Source organism: Lathyrus oleraceus, chromosome 2, assembly GCF_024323335.1.
Source record: "Lathyrus oleraceus cultivar Zhongwan6 chromosome 2, CAAS_Psat_ZW6_1.0, whole genome shotgun sequence".
NCBI classification, from domain to species: domain Eukaryota; kingdom Viridiplantae; phylum Streptophyta; class Magnoliopsida; order Fabales; family Fabaceae; genus Lathyrus; species Lathyrus oleraceus.
In genome coordinates this window covers 258,815,115-258,838,904 of record NC_066580.1, presented here as the reverse complement: position 1 = coordinate 258,838,904, position 23,790 = coordinate 258,815,115, and positions in this window count along the sequence as shown.

The window sequence follows — 23,790 nt, the reverse complement described above, 5'->3', positions numbered from 1 at the left end:
TTCTTTTTTAAAAGAGTTAAGTTGTTGGTCGCACGAGGGCGGGGAATTAAGCTTAATATATTTGGTATTTTGAAGAAGAACGACAAAAGATTGAGAAATATGGTGCACACCAATCGTTCAATTCTCTCGAGGAATAACAAGGTGAACGCCTCATATTTCCTTTTTCGTTTAAGTTATTATTGAAAACTGTTTGCGGAAATTGAATATGCGCGGTAGTGAGGCGAACGCCTCCCACTTGCTTGTTCAAAGAATAATGAGGAGAGCGTCATCCATCCCTTTATCCATGTTTAATTAAAGTGTATTAATCGGAAGACGAAAGTTTGAGCAATATGGCGAGCGTCAATCATTCAAATATTCGAGAGATAGTGAAGCGGACGCTTCCTATACTCATTTTCATCCAAAGTTTAAATTATATAAAAAAGGAAGTCTTTAGAGGTTATATTTGATTTGTAAAAATACTTTGAATTTGTATGATTAAGGTTTTAATCAGATGACGAGAATTCGAGAAATATGGTGAATGCCAATCATTCGAATGCTCGAGAAGTAGTGAAACGAACGCCTCCTACACTTTTTTTCATCCTAAGTTTAGAATTAAGAAAAAAAGTTCTTAGAAGTTTATATTGATTTTTTAAATAAAAAAATTGAATTCGATTTTATAGAATTAATAGGATTTGAGAAAGATTACTTGGTGTCCGATCAAAGCTTCATTCTAATTAGGGCAAAAATAAGTATTTTTATTCCTCAATGTTTAATTAACCATTTACTTAATTATATTCTAATAAGAAGACAAACTTATATATAAAAAAAACAATAATCAAGTTAAAGCAATAATCTATTTTACTACTGGTGTCATTATAATTTATTACCTAAACACCAAAAATAAAAATGTGAAGTAAATAATAAAATCAAATTTAGGACATGCGAGGGTGCATAGGGAAAGAAAGGGGGTGAAGCCCCAAACTAACAAACTACAAAGGCTCCAAAAATGCTTAAAGCAACAAGAAATCGGAATGGGCTCTAAGGCCCAAACCATGTCCTAAATGTCCAAAACCGGAGGTCCAAGAACAAGAAACAATGGACTGGAGTGGGCCTTAAGCCCAACTGCTTCTGAAATCATCCAAATGCAAAAAGTGGAGAGGAAACCGAATGGTCATCGGTCCAAATGCAAGTGACTGTTGGCTATGGAAGGGAACGCGTGCATCACCTAGGGAACTAACAACGCATACTCCTCATTAATTATTTATGCCAGCAATAAGTTCTCTTTAATGAAATTGAAAAAAAGAAAAAAATGGTAACTTTAAAGAGAAAGGAGTCTGATATGCCTCTTCACACTTCCTTCTCTCCCTCTTAAACACACGCGCAGATGTTGATCTAAACAAAGGAAAAAAATTAAATTATGGAGAAGCGGCTGATGAACACCCTTCGGTGCTTCATCCTTAAACAAGAACCCAGATTCAAACCAAATCAACATGAAATTCAAGAATTCCAATCCAAAAAAAAATCACTCTCATCCTTCCAAACCCTCAATTTGATTTAGCTAACAAAAGCTTATTCTCAACAAATTTGAACCTCAAAAGAAAGTATAACATAGATTCTAATTTGTTTCTCATGCCAACAACCAACAACGAATATCAATAAGTTTCATCATATGAGAATCAAAACTACAAAAAGGCTTATGATATTGACACATTTAAAGCAAAAGAGAAGAGATTTCACCGGAGCATCTCAATTCCGGCGAAAGTCCGGTGACTGTGAATACCCTAGGTAACTGATCTTGATCTTATCTCTCTTTTCCTCTGTTTTCTGTTGGAGAATAGCCATCCAAGGCGCAGCGGAATTTAAAAATTTCTCCATTTAGTGATCCTTACGAATGGGCATGATCAGTGATAGAATCGTTACCTCTTGTGGCGATTCAAACCTTTGGTGCAGATCTCTGATAATGATCAAAACCTTTGATACAGATCCACGGGGCGATCACGAACGTTGAACGATGACAACGTCTCTACTCAGTCCACACGAACGGATTCCTTCAATCGCAGTGCTAGATGTTATGAATGAAGGCTTTGAGTGAGAGAAAGAGGGAAACAAAATTCCAAGTCTCTACTTGAATTTCTGTCTGAGTGGAATGGAGTGACAATGCTTCTACCCAAGGGGTTCTATTTATAGAACCACTTGTGTGGGCTTCAAGCCAAAAAGCCCACTTAAGTGCATTTTGGACCATATCTCATAATATGCCAAAATCACTTAAGTATTTGGTACCTTACCATATTTCGTCTCCCAATTAAGTGCACCGTACCTTACGGTGTTCCTTAATTATTCTATCTCTCATCAATCCGTCCTTTGTGTGTGACCCTATAGGTTTTCGCGACGTTGGCAATTATATTAAATCACGCATTTAACATAATAAACAGTGAGCGGTATCTAGCAACACATCACTGCTACCCAAGTCACGAAAATGTCATGTGATCTGACAAAACCTCCTGTGATAATAATTATGTGTATAATTACCCCTTTGCCCTTATGTCTATATTGAACACAAGGTATAGACCGTGTCACCCTTGTCCAGTTAAATATTGGGCCCATAGACATTTATCCTGTTACGCAGGATTGGCAAATTCCATCTAGGACACTCATGTCCCTCAGCATGCTTCGTGGAGTACCCATCAACTGTCTTTATGGTCATCCAGTTACGGATAACGTTGGATCAGTAATAAAGCACTCAACTCTACATCTAGGATCCATAGTGGTTTCAGGTCGAAGAGTGGTATACACTATTATCACCATGAGAATAACTTATGACACTTTGCATAACTTTCTATATAGTATTCTCATAGCGGGTCAATCCGGTATAAATATTACTCCTAATATTCATACCTATGTTTAAGATTTGATAACTCTTTATCCATGATCCATGAGATGTGATCATCAGTCTACAAACATAATAGTCTTAATGCTTTAATGTTATCCCACTTCACATTAAAGCTCAACTACGGATACTTTAAGAATAGTGTCCTTATGTTTAATGTGTTCTCATGATTAAGTCACACTTAATACATTAAACGGACTATCTATTCTAGGGACTTTATTAATCAACCATAATAAAGAAAATGCCTTTTATTATTAATAAATAATTCGATACAAGTACCAAAAGTATTGGCCTCTAGGGCTTACACCAACATTTTCTGCTCCAAATCTTCTCCTTCTACGCAATGTTTTTATTCTTGTATGACTGCCTTCCTCTTTGTTATGGTTACTACTAGGGCAATGGTTTCTTGTAGATGACGGTCTAGCTCAAACTTGTTGAATTTCGGCGTGAAATCTCAATAAGCTTAGGGGAAAATCATGAGCTTTTAGATGAAGTTTTAGGGTAATTTTTGCAGGGTGACGACGCACTTCCTCGGGTATCCTTTCCAATGATTAGGGTGTCCCTTATATAGAGTGAAAAATGGGTAGTACGATCCATGAGTTGTCAAGAGAACGTGAGGAATCATTCTGTTGGAAGGAAAATTCTCCTCAGATTTTGTGGGGACCAATCTTCCGATCCAAGTTTGTTATGAGCAAAATTTGTTTTGTTTGTAGTGAGTGAGAACTTGTGTGGTGCTTGTAATAAACTCTCTGATAACTCTTCATTGATTTAGATTAATATCTGCATCAATAGGATTTGAGAAAGATTACTTGGTGTCCAATCAAAGCTTCATTCCAATTAGGGCAAAAATAAGTATTTTTATTCGTCAACGTTTAATTAACCATTCACTTAATTATATTCTAATAAGAAGACAAACTTATATATAAAGAAAACAATAATCAAGTTAAAGCAATAATCTATTTTACTACTACTGTCATTATAATTTATTACCAAAACACCAAAAATAAAAATGTGAAGTAAATAATAAAATAAAATTTAGATCATGCTAGGGTGCATAAGGAGATAAAGGGGGTGAGGCCCCAAACTAACAAACTACAAAGGCTCCAAAAAGGCCTAAAGCAACAAGAAATCGGAATGGGCTCTAAGGCCCAAACCCTATCCTAAACATCCAAAACCGAAGGTCCAAGAACAAGAAACAATGGATCGGAGTTGGCCTTAAGCCCAACTCCTTCTGAAATCATCCAAACTCAAAAAGTGGAGAGGAAACCGAATGGCCATCGGTCCAAATGCAAGTGACTGTTGGCTATGGAAGGGAACGCGTGCATCACCTAGGGAACTAACAACGCATACTCCCCATTAATTATTTATGCCAGCAATAAGTTCTCTTTAATGAAATTGAAAAAGAAAAAAAAATGGTAACTTTAAAGAGAAAGGAGTCTGATATGACTCTTTACACCTCATTCTCTCCCTCTTAAACACACGCGCAGATGTTGATCTAAACAAATAAAAAAAATCGGATTATGGAGAAGCGGCTGATGAACACCCTTCGGTGCTTCATCCTTAAACAAGAACTCATATTCAAACCAAATCAACATGAAATTCAAGAATTCCAATCCAAAAAAAAAACACTCCCATCCTTCCAAACCCTCAATTTGATTTAGCCAACAAAAGCTTATTCTCAACAAATCTGAACCTCAAAAGAAAGTATAACCTAGATTCTAATTTGTTTCTCATGCCAACAACCAACAACGAATATCAACAAGTTTCATCATATGAGAATCGAAACTACACAAAGGCTTATGATATTGACACATTTAAAGCAAAAGAGAAGAGATTTCACCGGAGCATCTCAATTCCTGCGAAAGTCCGGTGACCGTGAATACCCTAGGTAACTGATCTTGATCTTATCTCTTTTTTCCTTTGTTTTCTGCTCCAAATCTTCTCCTTCTACTCCACGTTTTTATTCTTGTATGATTGCCTTCCGCTTTGTTATGGTTACTACTAGGGCAATGGTTTCTTATAGATGACGGTCTAGCTCAAACATGTTGAGTTTCGGTGTGAAATCTCAATAAGCTTAGGGGAAAATCATGAGCTTTTAGATGAAGTTTTAGGGTAATTTTTACAGGGTGACGGCGCACTTCCTCGGGTCTCCTTTCCAATGATTGGGGTGTTCCATATATAGAGTGAAAAATGGGTAGCACGATCCATGAGCTGTCAAGAGAACGTGAGGAATCATTTCGTTGGAAGGAAAATTCTCCTCAGATTTTGTGGGGACCAATCTTCCGATCCCAGTTTGTTAGGAGAAAAATTTGTTTTGTATCTAGTGAGTGAGAGCTTGTGTGGTGCTTGTAAGAAACTCTCTGATAACTCTTCATTGATTTAAAACGCAAATGTATTATGGTAATAATGTAATTTAATTTTTACTACTGTAATCATCTTGTTTTTACTGGTGTATGATTTTAATTTCCCTATTATAAATCATATCTTTGTGAATTTCTTTTGACTGGTTTTTTAGGTTTTTTTACCGAGATAACCCACTTTTTCGAAAAAATTCCCAAAATACCCCACTTTTCAGGAAAATTCTCAAAATACCCCACTTTTAGGAGGAGGCACCAATTGGATTGGCGACCCCTCTTAAAAATTGCAAGGAGGCGCCAATTGGATTGGCTAGGGCACCTGCCCTAGCCAATCCAATTGGCGCCTATGTGTAATTTTTAAGAGGGGGCGCCAAACCAATTGGCGCCTCCCTTAAAAATGCCTCAAATGAAAACACCTCCAACATGAAAGTTGTAGATCTTTTGAAGACAATGAATTTGGATATAAATTTTGCATCATTTGGATTTTTTATGAGAAAGTTATGGGCAGTTGAAGTTGGAGTTCTGAGTTTTTCAACTATAATCTGACCTATAATGTCTTGCATTATTTCATGTGTTTCTTTTAGAGTTATGAAATTTTGTCCAACATAACAACTGAAGTAGACATCTTAAATTTTCTAATTCACTTGGTCCCATCTCAAAATAATTAAAAATGAGTGAGTTAGGTCCCTGCAAAGTTGACCCAAAATTAGGGTTTCTCTCAAAATGACCTATAATGTTTTGAAATGAATGATGAGCTTCCAAGTTTCAAATGGATTTTTGATGAACATGAAAGTTGTTCATATGGAAACTGTTGTTAAAACTTGAATGGAGGCGCCAATTGGATTGGCTAGGGTAGGTGCCTTAGCCAATCCAATTGGCGCCTTTGTCTAGGTTTTAAAAGGAGGCGCCAACTCAATTGGCGAGTCCCTGATAAAATTCCTTTTTTGTCTTATAAATAGATGCGTTGTGTGACCTATTGTTCCACAACTCATATAATCATTTGGCCATCATGTTTGGTGTTCGTCGCTGATACGGTAAGGTGATTTATGCGAGAGACAAACCTCAATTGGTGATGCTGTTTTGGAACATCACCACGTTAGATCAACTGAAGAGGGAGTTGGTTCGATGGTTAGATGGGAAAATACCAGAAGGGGAAAAAATCAGAAGTATTGAGAGGCTTGACAGTATCTTTGGTTGGGTGCGAATGAAGACTGATAAGGATGCTAGGGAAATGATGTTCGGTCAAGACGACATTAATTTGATTGTTGTAATCAGTTAGAATTATTTATGTTTTCAGATGTTTTGTACTGATGTTGGTTATGAAACTCGTTGTAACAAGAACTTAATGATATATAATGATTGATTATTACAGAAATACAATGTTACAAAAAGCTTAAGATCTAGATAAAATGTTACAAAAAGCTTAAGATCTAGATAAAATGTTACAAAAATCTTAAGATCTAGATGATGCTCCTTGATTGGGACAGTTGTTTTTGTTGTGTCCTAGTTGACGACAGATACTACATAATCTTATCATTTTATCTGTGGAATCCATCTCTGTTCTGATACGTGTGCTGTTTGGCCTTCCTTTCTTCTTTCTACGCATCTGTTCATTGTGCCAAACAATATCTCCTTCATATGGAGGCCAGTAATCCTCCATTGGTAGTACTGAAAAGCTTTGACTATATACATTCATGATGGTGTTGGCCTTGTACACATCAGATAAATGGGTGTAAGCGTCTTGACGAGTATAAGCGCATGCTGCAATGACATGGGAGCAAGGTATGCGGAAGGCCTGAAATTTTCCACAATCGCACCAACTTCTGTGTAGTCTAACAGCGTAGGCTAAATTTGGTCTCCCCTCGTTGTTGCCCATTGTTTCCTGGACGCTGAAATTTTGTCTATGACGGTCAAACACTATTACAGTGTGTGTCGTAGCTTTGATGCTCTCCTCTTTCATGACCTTCATGCAACACTCACTGAATACTTGTCCGGACATTAACACTGCACTTCATCTTTCACCTCTAGTTGCGAACATAGAAGCCAACCTATAATAGGTTGATCTTACCAAGGCGGTTATCGGCAGATTTCGAATCCCTTTGAAAACCCCGTTCATGCATTCCACAATGTTTGTTGTCATGTGGCCCCATCGACAACCACCGTCAAATGCTCTTGTCCACTGCTCTACTGGGATGTTATTTATCCATCTCCCCGCGTCTTCTTTAGACAGTCGAATCTCATCACGATAATATTGAAATGACGGTTGAGTTAAAGCATACCCAGCATTCACCACCTTCTTGCGAAGATTCTTATCTTTTATAGCACGCATGAAGTTTTGTGCAATGTGTCTGATACAGTAGACATGTGTAGAAGGAGGATCATGCCATCCGTTGTCATGGTTGTTGTAGGCACTTTCAATGGCAGCATGTCTATCTGAAATCAAACATAGATTGGCTTGTGGAGCGACATGCGTTCTGATATGTCGAAGAAAGAAACCCCATCCACCAGCCGTTTCACCTTCAACAAGAGCAAAGGCAATGGGAAATACATTGTTGTTACCGTCTTGTGCAACTGCCATGAGCAAAGTACCCTTGTATTTTCCGTATAACCAGGTGCCATCAATTTGCAGGAGAGGTTTGCAGAAAGCGAAACCTTTGATGCACGGGTCAAATGCCCAAAAGAGACGGTGAAATATTCTATTACCTGTAGCACAGGTTCCGTCTGGCATCATTGCTGGAACTGTCTCCAGAATTGCCACAGTTCCTGGGACATAAGTTTTTAGTGCCCATAAAAACCGTGGTAATTCCTTGAATGAATCCTCCCAGTTGCCGAAAACCTGTTCAACAGCCTTTGTCCTCGCAATCCATGCTTTCTTGTAAGATGGAGTATAATTATATGTTGTTCGGATATGGGATATAATTATACTCACCTTCACTGATGGGTCTTTATTTACCAATGGCAGAATGTCTTGACATATCAAAGCTGTGCTCAGTTTACGGTGATCTTGTTCAACGTTAGTTGCAACGCAACTGTGTGGTGGGTCTATTGAAGCGATCTCCCAAGAGTCATTTTTCTTCTTGTAAGATGTAGCCAAATGAAACTTACAAAGCATGTTACGACATTCGATAACATACCTTCTAGAATCAGTGCGTTTCACTGTAAAGTCAGCAAAGTTGTTCATGTGGAATTTTTTGATTGCCAAGACACATTCTTCTTTGGTACGAAACATGTATCCCACCTTTAATTCGCCTACTGGTCTCGGATACGGATTATAGAAGACATTGTCGGACGTTTCATCGTCGTGAAGATCCATATTTGTCATATGTTGAGGAGGATTGTAGGCATGACTAGGAGGTATTGGTGGTGGTTGAGCCTCATCTTCATCGTCGTTGTTCAGGATGTGATCAACCTGTATCTCAGTCTCCTCTTCTTCTTCATCAACAACGTCGACTTCTACTTCTGCTTCTGGGTTGAGTTCATCTGACCATTGTGCATCATCTGCAGCATCTTCACCAGCTGCATCCTGATCGGTTAGTTGAGACTGTTGAGACGGTATACATGGTTGTAGAGTAATGTACAACTCGATACAATCCATGCCTGAATGTTCATGACTAAGAAACATGTTTTGAACATCTTCATCGTCTCGTATCTTAAGGGGGGAAAACTTGCATTAACCATTCTCAAAAAATATAGGATTTTGATATGTCATCTTTGACACAATACCTGATCCTATAAAGGATTGTATTCTTTTTTTCAAATGCAAAAAGGTTGCATTTCTCTTCATCGTGACTCTAATGGTATCAGTGTTTCTAAAATAAAAACCATGAAGCTCAGACTCAAAAGTTTCACCGTTGCAGTGAACGTTGACACTGTATAATGATGAAGATGACATTTTGGAGATGAAAACTATTTTGCAAGTGCAGATGAATGTGAGTGAAGTGTCTTGGATGTTGATAGTAAGAGACTTAAATAGATGGTATCAGTGTCTCACATGCTAGCTAGTTCTGAGATGATGTGTTGGACATTGAAGCTACTCTGAGATAATGTGTCAAGCATGCAAGTCAGTTCTGAGATGAGGTGTCTGCCATGCAATACAGTGTGAGTTGATGTGTCAAGCATGCTAGCTAGTCATGAGTTGATGTGTCTGTCATGCAAGACAGTGTGAGTTGATGTGTCAAGCATGCTAGCTAGTCAAGACAGAAGTGAGTCTTCAGCATGCAGGATACTAGAGAGCCACGTGACTGAGATGATGTGTCAATCTGCAAGACAGTGTGAGTTGATGTGTCAACCAGGCAAGCTATCAAGAAGTGACTCTTCAGTATGCAGGAGACAAGATAGCCATGTGTCGGACATGTAAGACAGTTCTGAGATGATGTGTCAGTCAGGCAAGACAGTGTGAGTTGATGTGTCAGACAGGCAACCTATCAAGAAGTGAGTCTTCAGCATGCAGGATACTAGAGAGCCACGTGTCTGAGATGATGTGTCAATCCTGCAAGACAGTGTGAGATGATGTGTCAACCAGGCAAGCTATCAAGAAGTTAGTCATCAGCATGTAGGAGACAAGACAACCACGTGTCGGACACCTAAGATGGTCAGACATGATATGTCAACCGTGCAAGCTATCAAGAAGCTAGTCATCAGCATGCAGGAGACAAGACAGACACGTGTCGGACACCTAAGATGGTCAGAGATGATGTGTCAATCATGCAAGCCATCCATAAGTGAGTTTTTCAGCATGCAGGAGACAACAATGCCACGTGTCAGACATGCAGATGGTGGCGCCAATTGGTTTGGTGCCTACACTTAAGGCTTGTACATGGTCGCCAATTTGAATGGCGCCCCCATGGAGTCAGTCCTCGAAACCAAGCATTCAGAACTAGCCTTGCATGCATGTACCCTATGGTGTCGCCAATTTGAATGGCGCCCCCTCTTTATTATTGTACATGGTCGCCAAATGAGGTGGAGACACCATGCAAACACAATTTTTTATGCTCTCCTCCATTTGCCTATAAATTCATCCACTCCTTCAACAATTCTTCCACATCAACATTCTCACTACTTCATCTACATTACTTCTTTTACAATTTCATCTTCAACAAAATCTTCCAATTTCATCTACACCAACTCCCCAACAATATGTCTTTACTCACAATGGGCGAAGCACACAGAGGAACAGTTGCAAACATCGCAACATACGTAAGTTTTTTCTTATACTAATTTTTTATGTTTCATCTCCACCAACCCCATTTTATTTTGAAATACCAACTTAGTCAAGTGTTATATTATTTCTATTATAGGATGTATCAAGGTTTCGAACTCGAGTCCACGAATTTGTCCCAATGGACCCGATGATTCAACCTTATGTTGAACTCGCCGGTTTTGGTCACATTAGCAAGATTATGTCTTGGTCTATAGATAACAAGTTCATTCTAGCCTTATGCGAAAGATGGAGGCCAGAGACACACACATTTTGATTTCCAACCGGTGAGTGTACCGTGACGTTAGAAGACGTCTACATGCTTTTAGGACTACGAATCGAAGGCAAAGCTGTTAATGGTAAGACCAACTATACAAATTCAATTTGCATGGAGCTTTTAGACACTGATTTGTTAGATGATAATGCTAGAGGTCAAGGTATACTACTCTCACGCCTAAAGTCATATTATAATAGTTTATATTTAGATGAGCATTCTACCGAAGATGCTCGAATAATCAAAACTAGATGTTACATTATGTTGTTACTAGGATCCTTTTTATTTCCCGAAGGTAGTGGTTCTAGCATGCATATTATGTACTTACCTTTACTTAGACATATAGATAGAATAGGTAGTTACAGTTGGGGATCCGCATGTCTAGCCTATCTCTATAGTTCGTTGTGCAAAAACTCCCACAAAGACACATCTACATTTTCTAGATGTGCTGTTTTGCTACAAGCATGGGGATGGTCAAGACTACCGTCTCTAGCACCGGTCAATAACAACCCCTTCACTTTTCCATATGCAAAAAAGTAAGTTGTTTAAATTTCTATATCTTTACTTACTTCCTTACAGTTTAGTACCCATAACTAATTTATTTTAACTTTTTGGTGTAGATGGTCGGCACGTGGTATGAATTACAGCAGATGTCCGAGACATTGTATTACTCAGTATCGCAACCTGTTGGATCACCTTCGACCGACAGACGTAAGCAAAATAACTTCATTAATTCGTCATATTATGTTGACTTTTTCTACATTCATTTAAATCCTATCGTCTTTAACATTTCAGTTCATTTGGCGTCCATACCTTAATATGGATCATGAGTATCAGGTCAACCCTGAAGACGCAGCCGTATGGACAGCATGCACACCGATAATACGGTTCACAACAGTGGAGATGCACAACACCGATCGTGTGAAGTTGCAGTTCGGTATGGTCCAGAATATCCCAGACCCCCCAGCTAGCCTAGGAGAATGGCATATGCGTAAAGTGAACGACCAATGGAACAACAACCCTTGGCTAACCTTCGCAAGATCAGAGTGTCGCAAGTGGAAGCACCGTCATGACCATGTCTTAACTGACGCAGTCATGCCAAATGAGGTAAAACCAAGTCGTACTTATATGGCTTGGTACAGATCAGTTGGATTTCAATTCATCGCCGATGATATGTACCTCTACGACCCACGCCAGACAAGTTACACACAAGAAGGATCAACATCTAACCCCCAACAACATTCTCATCCCGGTTACTCACAACCACCTATCCGTCAAACTTTCCGTTCCACAAACACACAAACATACAACCAAAACATGCCATTCACCCAACCCCAATACCAAGAACATCCCCCATACCACCAACAACAAATGGACCATCAACCTCAGACCGAACATCACTTCGCACCCACACCATCACCCTACCAAAGTCGCCTTAGCCAAAACACTAGCCGCCCCTCCTCCTACCGTAGCCAAGAACCCCAAACATCACAATACCAAAACATCCCACAACCATATCTCTTCCAAACACCCCAACAACCTTTCCAACCGTTCCTAGACCCATCATTCACACCCATGTCTCCCTTCAACCGTCCTGGTCGCCCATCCATGAGTCAACCACACCCCAACTTCTCTGGCATGCGTCATGAGCTCAGCTACGCCAGTACACCATCATTGAATACTGAAGACTATGTTGAGTTGGCTGAATCCCTCAACGGATCTTCTCCTGTAGGAGGTAATGACGCTCCTGGACCATCAGATGAACAAACACCGGTGCAGAATCGTCAACGTGGGTTAGGGTCAAGGGTTAGGGTAGCTAGGGGATGTGGGACCGGAGGTCGGTTAGGTGATCCCGGTCATCACCATTAGGATTCTTTGTGTAAAATCCAAATTTTATTAATATCAATTCGTATTATATCAAATTTATCTTTGTGTAAACTCTAAACATTAGGTTTCTTTGTCTAAACTCCATTTTGGCAAAATTCACATACACATGTTTTGACTGAAACTCCATTGAGATGTCTACTTAAATTGTTATGTTGGACAAAATTTCATAATTCTAAAATAAACACATATGATAATACAAAACATTATAGGTCAGATAAGAATTGAAATGTCAAAGAGTCCAAGTTCAGGTGCCCATACCTTTCTCATAAAAAATGCAAATGATGCAAAACTTTTGTCCAAATTCATTATCTTGAAAAGATCTAAAACTTTTATGTTGAAGGTTTTGTCATTTAAGGCTTTTATCATTCAAACAGAAGGGCTTGAATTTGGTCCCTTTTGGCAAAATTCACATACACATGTTTTGACAGAAACCATAATTTTGGGTCAAGTTCGCAAGGACCTAACTCAGTCATTTTTAATTATTTTGAGGTGGGACCAATTGCATTGGAAAATTTAAGATGTGTACTTCATTTGTTATGTTGGACAAAAATTCATAACTCTAACACAAACACATGCAATAATACAAAACATTATAGCTCAGATAACAGTTAAAATGTCAAAGAGTCCAAGTTCAGGTGCCCATACCTTTCTCATAAAAATTGCAAATGATGCAAAACTTTAGTCCAAATTTATTATCTTGAAAAGATATACAAATTTTATGTTGAGGGTTTTGTCATTTGAGGAATTTATCATTCAAACAGAAGGGCTTGAAGTTGGTCCCTTTTGGCAAAATTCACATACTCATGTTTTGACATAAACCCTAATTTTGGGTCAAGTTCGCAAAGACCTAACTCACTCATTTTTAATTATTTTGAAGTGGGACCAAGTGAATTGGAAAATTTAAGATGTCTACTTCAAATGTTATGTTGGACAAAAATTCATATTCCTAAAAGAAACACATGCAATACTACAAAACATTATAGGTCAGATAACAGTTGAAAAACTCAGAAGTCCAACTTCAACTGCTCATAACTTTCTCATAAAAAATCCAAATGATGCAAAATTTATATCCAAATTCATTGTCTTGAAAATACCTATAACTTTCATGTTGGAGTTTTTTTCATTTGAGGCTTTTTTAAGGGAGGCGCCAATTGGATTGGCGCCCCCTCTTAAAAATTACACATAGGCGCCAATTGGATTGGCTAGGGCAGGTGCCCTAGCCAATCCAATTGGCGCCTCCTTGCAATTTTTAAGAGGGGTCACCAATCCAATTGGCGCCTCCTCCTAAAAGTGGGGTATTTTGGGAATTTTCCTGAAAAGTGGGGTATTTTGGGAATTTTTTCGAAAAAGTGGGTTATCTCGGTAAAAAAACCGGTTTTTTACTGGTGTGGTTGCAGCATCGCCGGCATTGTCGTTTAGTACGTCGCATTGTGTTTCACTTTGCAGTCAGATGTGCATAGTCTTGGTCGCCGTTTATTTTTGTGTAGCTGGTGTGCGTTGGTGTTATGGATTCGTGCACTGATGCAAGTTGGTAGGTGACTCAAGTTTTATTTCATTGTTTTGCTTCTGTTCCAATAGGTAATGATGAAGGCTTTTAGCTTGTGTGCCACAAACCACATGTTGCAAAATGAATTTTATGGTTAGGCCTGCAAGTTCCATAGTGACATCGAGGGTATTGCGATATAATCTTCCTAACCTGTCATTTTTCCTGATGTTGGTTTATTGGTATTTGCAGATTAAACTTGGCTACAGTTTGACGTCAACATGCTTTCATTTGGAATGATGCGTTTTGGATTGTTACAGCTTCACATTTTGGAAGCTTGAAGCTTTAATGTCAGCAATAGCTCCATCTGCTTTGAACCATTACCTGTTTGCATCATCCATGGATAACGTGTTGGAAAGGTCTGCGACATAGCCTACTTTGGGAGGAGTATTCCAATTTGCGTCTATAGTCTGGTTTTGGTATCACGGCATGTCGTTCGTTGTTTTGTCATCCTGCAGCTTGTGGCAGCTTTTTTTCTTTAAATTGTCTTCCTTTGCTTTGTCTCTTTTTTTTGCCATGTAAAAGTTATTATTTCAAATATGTAAAATGAATAACGGTTTGGATTGGGATAAATTTTGGTTTATTAGATTAAATTGGTTTAGGTGAATGGATTATGAGTTTTATGATGGAAATTTGAAATGGCTTTATGTCGAAATGTTCAAACACATCTTTTTCTTTTCAACATAATGAAATGAGCTCAAAACTCTTTCTAAGAATTCAGGTTTTCCAATGCTTTAGTTCCATTATGATTTGAACGAGAAACTCAATGGTGCACCAAGGCATGTAAGATACATATCCCAAAAAATGAATAAGGAGAGATTCTGGTTGATAGTCTTAACTAGTAGTTTCCACTCCTAGAAATGATACAGAAACTCCATCTTTGCTTTAAATTTTGTACCAAACCTGAATCATTTATCTTGCAACCTAAGTAATGAACTACCTCCAACTTTGAATGATGGTCAACAAACCCATTGAAGTCCCCAAAGTTTTGGAACAAACAACACATTAAAAAGCTCATAACCTCACTAACGATCACCTGTGTGTGATGTAAACCAAACCCAATTGGTAAGATCAAACCTCTAAGGTGAAGCAATTTTTACTCCAATAGATCCCTTATTCGACCATGAGCAATGACTCAACACCTCGGGTTACTTTTGATGCATGAATACACAATCACGTAACAACCTAATGGAATGATGCATATGTAGTGAAAAGCTTAAACCAAACAGAAGTATAATTAAATGGGCAACTTTTTGGGTATGACACATTGCACATTGGTGATTTTGGACCTGATAGCATCATTCCATTGGCTTTTCACACGCCCATGCAAGAATGCAAGGGAATTGCTATTTTTGGCCAATTTTGGAAGTGTGTGAAAATCAAATGCGTAGCCTATAAGTAAGACCCTCTTGACTCAGAATTAAGTACCTCATGCCCAAGCTTTGAACCTGCAATCCAAACCCTCACCATTAAAGGATAATCTTGAAGGTTTTCATTTGAAAATCGAGCTTTAAATCTCTTTCTGTTTTGAGATTGAAACTCCAAAAGTCCAAGCTTTTCCTTGATCCAATTCAACTCCTACAAGCTTCTGAAGTCAAGCCAGGGCCAATTGGAAGCAAGATCAATCAAGTTTGAAGCTGACTCGAAGGTGATTTTCTAGAATTTTCATCTCTTCGATTCTCTATCAAATCTTCACTATTCTTTGTGATTTTTGGTTGGCTGAAGTCCTACCAACGTAAGCAACAAGATTGAGTTGCTTTGAGGTCAAATCGAAGCAACTCAATTCATGATCCTCAAAATTCAAATCCCTGTATCTTTTTATATACTTGGAATTGGAGAAAATTGAGGTCAGATTCGTGATCCTGAGCATTTTCTCTTTGAAATAGTGTCCTTGTTTGTCATTTTCCATTGAAATGAAGTTGGACCAGTCCGGTGGAGGTCACCGGAGAAGATGGCCGGAGTCCTAGCTCCGGTGGTGTGTTGTCACACTTCCTGACCATCTGATCAAGCATGGATGTTCTAATGTGGACCGTTGTATTTGATTACCACGCGTATATTGCATTGACCAAGGTCCACCATGGAACGCGCGAGTGTGGTCATCAGATCTGCCACCTCAATTAACGAGGGAGATCTAATGGGCCACGTTTTTTCTATTTTTATTTTAATTTTTGATTTTATGTTTAATCCTTTTATTTTGTTTAATTCATAATAATTTCATTTTTAATCCAAAAAAATATGGGACTTTCACCAAAAATCTTTAAATATTTTTCTCTTCCATATTCAGGATTAAAATTATTTTTTGGATTAAATTTGATATTTTTTAAGAATTAAATGTTTTGTGTATATTTTTAATTGTTTAAAAATACTTCTAACTTTCAAAAAATCATGAAAAAAAAAATTCTAAGGTCCTTTGACCTTGTTTGGCCTAGGATAAATCTCTTGGCCATTTATTTGGTGTTTTGAAGAGATTTTAGGTTCTGACCAAATTAAGTTGTATTTTAATTCATTTTTAAATTGATTTTTAATTGATTAAATGTGTAAAAAATTATGTTGAGCCATTTTTATGGTCTTGTGATGTTTGACTATTTGTTTGGGCCTTGGTCAAGGTTGATTTGACTTTTGTTGGATTAAAACCGTTGGATTTAGGGGATTGATGAAATGTACATTTCATCTCCCAAAATGAATGAATAGTTTTGATTTGATAAAAGTTCTCCCTTGGTCAATTTGTATTTCTATATTCTCATCCCTCTTCATTTGCATCCCTATTCTTTCCCATTCCCTCATTTGACCAATGAAATTGTTAATGTCTTAAGGTTAATTGGTTAATCAATGACCTTGTGTCAGATGAACCAATACAAGTATGACTGAGATAGGTCCCTCCCTCTTGATCTTTTCTTTTAGTGTGTGGTATGTTTTAGGAGTTTGGTCCTTCATACCAAATCTCTAACATGCATTAACACCAAAAAAAATTATTGTCCGGCCTCAGATAGTTGTGACTTTTACATAAGTCCAATTACGATTGCTTAACATAGAGCTAAATTTGACCCTAAAGGCATATCATTCTAGTAAGTGAGATTGTAAGTCTCCCATTATTAATGGTATTGTGTGGAAACTTGACCTTTTTTCCTTTCATGAGAGCTAGTGGCATACTTGTTGAATCATCTAAGTTGGAGCCCTTCTCATGGAAGATGTCTTGGTTTAAGGATCCATGCTTGTAAATGGATGGTTAAGTGTTCTCCAAAGAATGACTTAATCAATTAAAAAATACCACTAACACTTGACTAACCCCTGACTAACATTTGACTGACTATTGTTAATATTGTTTTACTTTCAAGTCATTTACTTTATGCAATTTAACTTTCAAGTCATTTACTTTATGCAATTTAACTTTCATTCATTTATCATTCATTGAGATTTACATTTTATTTAACTTGTTTATGTTTATGTCATTTTCACGTTGCTTATTTGAGCCATATCTTATGATTGTATATATTGTTTGTGCATTTTGATTTTGTTTGTAGTCTTAGGACCTTAAAATACCTGATAACAACAAAAACCCTAAAAAAACATATGGTGGACTGTTGATCTTGATCTGAACTATTGGACTTAGGATTAGGCAACATTCCCTATGCAAAAAGGACTTGGCCAATGCCAACATTTTGAGACCAAGTTACTGTGAGTTGAGCCTTCATCTGATGCAAGTCTTTGGATTTATTTGAATTCATCTGCTACTCTGCCTTTGTGCTAATTGTTATTTTGACCTTGTGTCTGATGCTTTGATTTGAGTTGATCAAGGAATATTTCATCTGATACATGAGAAGACAAAGAAGACTGTTAGCTTCTGAGATTGCTTTCTTGGATGTGGTTATCTTTATTTGATGCCTTGATCTTCATAATGTCTGGATATTACTAATTTCTCATTGATTATTACTTGATTCAAAGTCCAAAGGGAAAGTGGGTTTTCTATATGACATTCTTGTCTATTGGATTGCATCCCATTGGTCATATCTTTCCAACTCTTAACTTTTATTTTATGCTTAGGATAGCCTCTTCATCTCCTCCCACTTCTTAAATTTCAAATCTCTCCCTCTTTTCAAAAACCTTTTTTGCTTGCGATTTCAAACTTAGACTTTGTTTTAATGATTAGGAACTTTGGCCTTATGCCAATGAATTTTCAAACCTTTTTCTTAAATCAAACTTATAAATAAACTTAACCATATTTACTTAAAACTTCAAAAGACAAAATGAACTAACAACTTCATTCAACTTTTGGGCCTTTTGTTCCTTTTTCTTATTAAACCTTTTGTTAAAAGCAATTCACTAATTTTGAAATTTTTACCATGCACTATGAGGTTTTGATCCCTCATTTTTATGTTGGTACGTAGGCATAAGTCTGAAGGTCTTGTCAAACATAAAATATAATGAATGAATTATTTTCTCATCCCCACACTCTATTTTTCTCAAACATCTTTTATACAAAAAAAACACATACACACATAAAAAAGGGCTCCATAGGAGTACCTAGGACACTTTGGGTGCTAACACCTTCGCTCTGTGTAACTAACCCCCTTACCTGTAATCTCTGTTTTATTAGTTTTGATTTTAAAACTTCTTATTTTTGGGTTTTGTTCGTACTATTCCCTTTTCCTTTGGAAACAATAAAAGCGCGGTGGTGACTCTGGTTTTATTGACGTCAAGCTTATCCATAGCTTGATGATCATGAATTTACCGCTACAATTATTCCTCAGGGTTTAAAGGAACCCCCTTTAAAGCATAAAAAGAAAAGGGGATTCTGTAACTTTCATAACTTATTGGTCATAAAACATCTCAACATATTCTTTTCAGGGATTTGGTGCAGAAAACTTTGAAAGAGGGCAAGCTTCAATTTGGCTAAAGGCCAAAGATGCAAGTGGACTCAGATCCTTTGAAGGTTGAAGAAGCCTTGTACTCCAAACCTTTTGAGTGCATGATGGTGGAGACCAGTGATGGTTCCGTGGAGTCTCTGGTTGCTGAATCTTTTGAATGTATGATGGTTGAAACTACTGATGGTTTCGACAAGAGGACTGAAGATGAACTAGAGGTGGTTTATCCTCAAGGTGGTGAAGACCTGACTGATTTCCATGAGAAATGTAGAGTGAGTGGGTCTAAAGCAATACTATGTCCAAGGTGCAACGTTGTGTTCAATGAGAAATCCGCTAAAAAGTTTGAAGCTGATAAAAAAAGGCATAGAAAGAAGAGAAGCCTATCATCCCAAGATTTGTGTTCGACAAACATGAAGCACCGCGCCAAAATGAGGAATACAGGGGGCAATTCCAGCAGCCTCGACTAAAGACTTTTCTTCCTCCGTCGAATATCCCACAAGAGAAATGGGTGGAACCTATGAATAAGAAAGGGGGCAAGAGGCCAAAGTGGATTGTGCTCGATTTGGAAAAAGAAGCAAAGACTCTAGAGAAAAAGGTCAAACCAAGAGGTTATATGGTTTCTGCTAATTACAAAGGAAAAACCCCTATGACCAGAACGTAATGGAGGCGTTACCAACGAAATAAGAAAGTTGGGAAAGAGGCTTCGACTTCATAGCTGAAGCCTGTCGAAACCTCTGGATAGAAAAGACAACTTCCAAAAGGAGTGTGGATGGAAAAAGGGAAAATTGTGGAAAACCAGACATTGGCCATGAATGTTGACCCTTCAGGAAGAAAAGGGATATTAATATCCCAGAGCATGAAATGCATATCTTAGGTCGAGAATAAGAAAGAACTTGAGAACACGCTTCAGTCAAATGAAGAGGAGCCTGAATATACTCCTCATTCGGATGAGGAAGAACCTGATTAGTCTCCCCGGTCTGATGAAAAGTATAATTCGCCACTCGATGACGACATGTACGATGATACAAATGATGATACTTATTTTGAAGATTTCATTGTCAACTGCAGCATCATGTCAGTGTTTCCTGTAGAATATGATATGGAATCATAAGTCTCTGAAGTAGATGAGGATTTCATGTCAGATGAAACTGTTGAAGGCAAACCATTATGCTACTATGTTATAAACAGTGACATGGTGGAGGAACAAAAAGCTATGTTTGAAAGGCCTAGTCCAGGAATGATGTATCATTTGAAACCATTGTTCATAAGGGAAAAGGTCGACGGAGTAGGAGTGAACAAAGTGTTCATAGACAGAGGAGCAACTGTCAACTTGATGCCTCACACTTTGTTTAACTAAATGGGGAAATGTGATGCTGATCTCCGACAACACAACATAGTTTTATCCAACTATGAGAGAAAAACCAGTAACATTCTTAGGATTATCCAAGTCGATCTAGCCGTTGGTACAACCATGCGATCGACGCTCTTCATCGTGATAAACTCCATAGCAAATTTCAACATAATCTTAGGACGGGAATGGATTCATGGAATAGGGGAAGTGCCATCAACTGTACACCAAAGATTAATTATCTGGAGAAAGGATGGCATTATTGAGAACGTCAAAGTTGACCAGAGTTATTACAGGATCAATGAGGCCAAAGGCGCGAAGAAATCTTTCGACCAACATTTGGAAAACATCGCGCCTTATGAGGACGAATCAGGATCCTACACTTCAATCAACATATATCGTGTCCTGATGTAGCGATAAATTCGTGACCATCAAGTTATGGATAAACTTGACGTCAGTAAAACCAAAGTCTCCGCCGCGCTTTTTATTGTTTCTAAAAGAAAAGGGAAAAGTACGAACAAAACCAAAAGATAAGAAGTTTTTAAATCAAAACTAATAAAATTCCAGAGATTATAGGTGCCGCATTATGCGAAAAGCCGGCGGGAAAATGAAACAACAGGGCCGCCACCGTGCGTTATTTATCCCAAAGGAGGGAAAGGAAACGCTCGAAGTAAACCTGGAAAAGACATGGTCTCGCGACCAGAGAAAGATGGGATCGGGAGTCGGTTATGCGAAGGGAAGGTATTAGCACCCCTACGCATCCGTCGTACTCGACGGGATCCACGCTGTCATACCCCAAAATTTGCCCGCTGATATTACAAAGCATTCCTCAAGACCCTCTGACTTGTTCGGCAAGGCACTAATATCAAATGGACAAAAGCCCAGCTCACAACAGGCCCAATCCAAAGGCGGCCCAAAATAGCTTGCTCGCTAGGCGAGCAGTCCCTTCGCCTAGCGAACATTTCATCATGACACTCGCCCAGCGAAGCATCAGATCCAGAAAAAAAGCCCATAACTAGCTTGCTCGCTAGGCGAGCAATTCCTTCGCCTAGCGAAGCTTGCGGAAATCTGAAGTTTTGGACCTCCTTTTAAGCCCATTAGGTCACCACCACTACTACTATAAATACCAGCTCCTCAGCCACGAAAGACACACAGACCCAGAGGGAGAAACACAGAAACACGCGAACAGACGGACGAAGGACGGAAACCCTGGTGCAAAAACCCTGCTGACCTGAAGGCAGCCCATCCGCGCCGAAGCTACCGCCGCCCAACTCAATCCGGCCTCCAAGCGGTCAATCCCTTTTACTATTGCAATTGCACACAGGTTTGCGTATCACCGCTGTTTTACGTTTCCAATTGATCTTCTTTACATACATGATGCATTCCGATTAAAGTTTTGATACGTAAACTGATTTCGCATATGAATCCAAGTATGAACATCCTGTATAATTGTATATGCTATGCCTATAATCCAATGCCATGAAAGTGCAGGTTTTCGGAAGTCATGCTGCAGCCAAATTCCAAACCCGTGGCCGCTCGCTAGCTCATCGCTAAGTGAGCCTGCAGCGAGCCTTCGCTGAGCCTTCGCTAGGCAAAGCAGAGGCGAATGGGACAGTGGTTGCTCTGTCTTTTTGTTGTCCATTTTATGTTTATCTAATCATATTTCTGCATCATTTGGCCTGAATTCCTGACTGTGATGTTTCTTTCATGATGCAATTTCCAATTGTATTTTACCTCAATGCTCTAATCCGTGTGTTGCATGGTGTAAAGGCTAGCATACTTCCAAAGAAACGGCCGGCTAGGCATGCTTCTTTAGGTGTGGACATTCTTGAGGAGATGGCTTTTGGATGACCTAAGTTTAATGTGGCAGTTCATCTTGAATTACCCAGCTTGATTTTTAATGTATTGATTTCATTGATTTACTGTGGACCTAATTACCTATTTGATTATGGCTATTTAATTAATTGTTAAAATCCGGACTTTAAAATAATAATATCGGACCTCTCCTCATTACCCCACGATTGCGTAATACGGTCATGTCCCGCGAATGTGGGGATACCCTTAGCAAAGACCCTTCGGTTAAATCATCATGGTCCCTCGGATGTTGCCTTCGAAAATACGATTTTGTCCCTCGATGACCCTTCGGTGTAGCCTACGGTTAAATGATGATAGTCCCTTCGAATGCTAAGGTATCCTCACAACTGTTGCCTTCAATGACCTATCGATGACCCTACGATGACCCTTTTACATCCAAAGGGTAAAATTACTTACTTCTCAATAGTAAGGACAGTTTTACCCTCATAAGGATAGGAAATGCCCGGAAAGACCTCGGACAGGTATAACCCTTAATTGCTCATTCATAACCTAAAATGCTTTTCACACCTCACACATTTCCAAACCATTTTTCTAAACTATTTTCAAAACTAAATGAGATAACCACTTTGTATACATTCATGCAAGAATCATTACAAAGTTAAATTCTCATTTTACAAAACATTTTTCTTACATTTCTCAACCACCTTTTTCAAATTAAGAAAACATAAATGATTGAGCAATTAAGAGCCCATGGATAACCATGGATACAAAGGGTGCTAACACCTTCCCTTTGTATAACGTACCTCCCGAACCTAAGAATCTGAATTAAGGTCTTTCCTGTTCTTTTCCACCTTTCCTTATGGGATAAAAGAAAAGTCGGTGGCGACTCTTGCTAACCGCGACATTGCGATTAAAAATCCAATAAAGTCAGTTCACCGTACGACAGAACTGGCGACTCTGCTGGGGACGATAAGAGAGGTCCATCTTAAAAAAAAAAAAAAAAAAAAAAAAAAAAAAAAAAAGGAAAAAATTATCATTTATGTTTTCGGATTGTTCCTTCTTTTAAGGGATTGTTTGAGTGAAAGATCCTACACCCGGATCTAGTGTACCTTAGGTAAGTAGCAATAGATCATCGCGACTATCCGGCGTATACTGGAATGGTTAAAATGATGGCTACGGTTAATGTGACACTTTGGTTGTCCTGATGTTCCTCATGTTACTTGAGAAAAAATTTGGCTTCCGCGTGGTGTCATCAAAGCATTAACCAGACCTTTAGAACCCTAATTGACTCATCCTAGCCATTAGAAAGTAGTGAGATAACTGGCTTCGGTTCCGACTGAGGTTGGTTGATACTCGATACTACACTCTTTGAGATTGGACTTTAGGGAAGCTTCGGTCAACCACTTGGTGTTGCACTGAAGTGGACCTAAAGAAAGGTCGATGATCTGAGATCCTTCTAGAACCCGGTTACTATTCTAGGACAGGTTGAACCAACCAAACTTCAGTGGGGAGGGTATTTACCTATGGAACTCATGCAAGCCTTAAAACCTAGGATTGATTGTTGTGTGACATGTCTCTGCTTGCATAACATCATAACAGCATAACATCATGGCATTATACTAACCATTTCAAGGACTTAGG